The 3,903-nt window shown below is 29.2% G+C and overlaps 1 pseudogene; it reads right to left on the bottom strand.

The window, feature by feature from the left end:
• Positions 1-332: 332 nt before the first annotated feature.
• On the bottom strand, positions 333-3,356 carry LOC137650532 (heat shock cognate 71 kDa protein-like; annotated as a pseudogene).
• Between the last annotated feature and the right edge of the window lie 547 nt (positions 3,357-3,903).

The raw sequence follows: 3,903 nt of genomic DNA, 5'->3' as shown, positions 1-3,903 counted from the left end.
TGACTACTTTCATTTTCTAGATACCATTCCAAGAAAAGGTGTTCAATTTCAGTTTTATTATTTTCTATATCCTGGGGATTGTTGTTGTTATTATTATTATTCTTCTTAGTCAAGAAAACAATTTCCCATAACTGTTTTTCAATTTGTTGGGGACTCTTAACCTGAACTTTATAGCTTTCGTTGTTAATTATTGTGTTTACTAAAACCTCTAACATTTCAAAAAATCTTCTAATTTGATTTTTAATTTCAAATAATAATAATAGGTTATCATTGTTTTCATATGAGTACCATCTTAAAATAGAAAATATAGAATTGGTAAAAAATTCGGGGAAACATAAAATGGCTGGGTATTCTTTACAAGATTTTAATTTATAGAACATTTTCCAATTAAATAATAACTGAATTTCACCTTGTGATGATATGAAATCAATAGGAAAATTAATTGTTTTGGGGTGCATCTTTTTTTATTATGAAAATTATTTATACTAAAATAGTATCGCTGTTTACTGCATCTACAATGGTTTGTTTTATTTCATTATCAGGATTCATTTTTACAATAGTATTGATAAATGCCTCTCGAAATTTAGAAATAAACATCGTCTTTGTAGTTTGATTAATATATATATAGACAAATAAACGCGGGTCTAGTCTCGCATACATGACAACTTCCCCCTTTCCGCCTTTCTTCAAGTAATATACTCTATCAATGTTTCCTACATCAAATTTAAATTGAGTTAGATCATCATCACCTTCAATAGGATTATATATGTAATCAAACTCAACATTGAAATTAATATCCTTTATAGCATTTTCAAATTCATCTGGATAGGCAATGTGATTGCAGTTACTTCTATATCTATGGTGGATTGCTCTAGGATATGGCTTTAGCGTCATTACCCCAGTGTTATCTAATTTCAGGTTATTATAAACAGTTTGCCTCAGCCCATTTTCGATGTAAATAACTTGAAGCAATAAATTGGGGTCTCTTGCCCAAAAAATATACCCTTCGTTTTCAAGTCCATCATTCCACGTAGCTCCGTGCATATAGAAATACAATACCAACTTCTTATTTTTTAAATCATTCATTCTTCCAACCATTACACACTCATTTACATTTTCATAAAATGGTGATTTTTTGTGGTGTAAATAATATAGTCGATCAGTGGCATGTACATTTATATATTTTAAATCAAGAGGGACATCTTCTTTATCGACATCTAAATAATAATGAGAAAATAGATATTGTTGGTGTATCCAGAATGGGAAACTAAATCTTAAAAGATCTATTGGGGCATTTATTGTTTCTTGGTAACTTTTGAAATTATTCATTTTTTAATATATAAAATTTTATATTAATAAATTATGAAAACCCTTCTCTGTTTATTAGTCAACTTCTTCAATGGTTGGGTGGAATTGATTATTATGTAAATTTGATTCATTTCCCCCAAGTATATGTTCATAATCCTTTTTTATTTCTTTTAATTTATTTTCATAATCTTTTTGTTTAGCAGAGGGGGTTTCATCAATCCACTTGAGAGTACTTTCTAATTTTGATTTAAATATATCTATATTACTACTGTTATTATTTATGATATTATTTTGTATTTCTAAGCAATATGATTCTAATTTACATTTAGCTTCTATATCGTTTCTTAATTCCCGGTCTTGAGCAGCATACATTTCAGCTTCTTTGATCATTCGATCTACCTCTTCTTTGTTTAATCTTCCCGAGTCATTAGTTATAGTAATTTTTTCTGATTTGCCGGAAGATTCTTCGGTTGCTGACACATTTAATATCCCATTGGCATCAATATCAAATGTAACCTTAATTTTAGGTATACCCTTGGGTGCCTGGGGTATATTATTTAATTGAAACTCCCCCAAATAATTATTATCTTTAGTTTTAGTTCTTTCTCCTTCATATATTTTAATATTAACACATTCTTGGTTATCACTATACGTAGTGAAGTTTTCAAATTTGCTAGTAGGAATTGTCGCGTTTCTTTTAATCAAGGTAGTCATAATATTACTGGCAGTTTCAATACCCAATGAAAGGGGAGTCACATCCAGTAATAATAAATCTTTGATCTTATCAGATTTATCTCCACTGAGAATGGCAGCTTGAATGGCAGCACCATAGGCTACAGCCTCATCTGGATTAATCGACTTATTCAAATTCTTTTCATTAAAAAAAGTTTGAAGGAGGTTTTGTATTTTTGGAATACGCGTAGAACCTCCAACCAAAACAATTTCATCGATGTCACTCTTATCGAGCTTAGCATCGATTAACGCCCTTTCAACTGGCACTAGAGTGTTTTTGAATAAACTCCCACACAAATTTTCAAATTTAGCGCGAGTAATGGTAGTATGAAAATCAATTCCTCATATAACGAATCAATTTCGATTGTCGCTTGTGTAGATGAAGATAAAGTTCGTTTAGCAGTTTCACAGGCAGAACGAAGACGCCCTTAATGATATTTTATTGTTGCTTAAATCTTTTTTATATTTTTTGCTGAATTCTCGTGTAAAATAATCTAATAAAATACTATCAAAATCTTCTCCCCCAAGATGAGTATCTCCTGCTGTTGATTTAACTTCAAAAATGCCATCATTACTAATATTCAATATAGATACATCAAAAGTCCCCCCACCCAAATCAAATATTAAAACGTTTTGTTCTTTTGTATCATTATTTAATCCATAAGCGATGGCGGCGGCTGTGGGTTCATTAATTATTCGAATAACATCAAGTCCAGCGATGGTCCCAGCATCTTTGGTAGCCTGTCGCTGAGAATCGTTAAAATAAGCCGGAACTGTAATAACAGCTTTATTTATATTTCGTCCTAAATAATTTTCTGCAATTTTTTTTCATTTTTGATAATATCATAGAAGATACTTCTTCTGGGGTTAACACCTTTTTCTCTTTTTTATATTCGACTTGTATTTTTGGTTTATTCTCTTCGTCAATAATTTCATAGGGTAAGATTTTAATTACTCGTTGAACGCAATCATCTATATAATTTCTGCCCATTAACCTTTTTACATCAAAAATGGTATTTTTTGGATTCAAGGCACATTGATTTTTTGCCGCTTCCCCAATAAGTCTTTCGGTGTCATTGAATGCAACATAAGAAGGAGTGGTTCTATTTCCTTGGTCATTAGCAATAATTTCAACTTTTTCATTTTGAAAAACAGCAACACACGAATAAGTAGTTCCCAGGTCAATACCAATAACCGGAGAATTATTATCCTCCATTACTAAAATATTTAGCTATCAACTATATGTTACTTGGTCGTAAATTAGAAGTCTAATGATGTATTGCAGTTCATATTCTGGGGTTTATATACATATACAGATGCACAGTGCAGCTACTATTACATATAACTGAATAACAGTAACAATAAAATAATTATTTAAAAGTTATTAAAATTTAACAAAATTCAAAAAAGTTAAGATAATATTTTACGGTGGTTATGTTTTTTGTGTAACACTCTTAAATTATTTTTTGTAATACTATTAATAAATACATTAGTCACCGCAAAAAAATCTTTTATTTGTCATAGAAAACTATTATTATTTGTTTTAAATATATATTCATGGGCATTATCAATCTATTTTTTTTATTAACCTGCTCATAATTTTTCAAATTCCCGACAATTATTTTTTAATTGAAAAAATGCGTAAATTTCAATAAAATTTCAACAAAATCAATTAATAAAACTTTGGAAAACCAATAAAAAATGTTCATAATATTACCAATGAAGTTCATAACATGCTTTTTTTTTGTTAATAATATTACCATTTCGGTTAACTTTTTTTTTTTGTGGTTAACATTTGTATTATATTTGTTCATAAAATTACATTTTAGTTAATAATATTACCGTTTGGGTTCATAATATTGA

This window comes from Palaemon carinicauda, chromosome 12 (genome assembly GCF_036898095.1).
Source record: "Palaemon carinicauda isolate YSFRI2023 chromosome 12, ASM3689809v2, whole genome shotgun sequence".
Lineage (NCBI taxonomy): Eukaryota > Metazoa > Arthropoda > Malacostraca > Decapoda > Palaemonidae > Palaemon > Palaemon carinicauda.
Note: the sequence above shows the minus strand (reverse complement) of the source record. Positions and strands in the feature narration are given on the sequence as shown.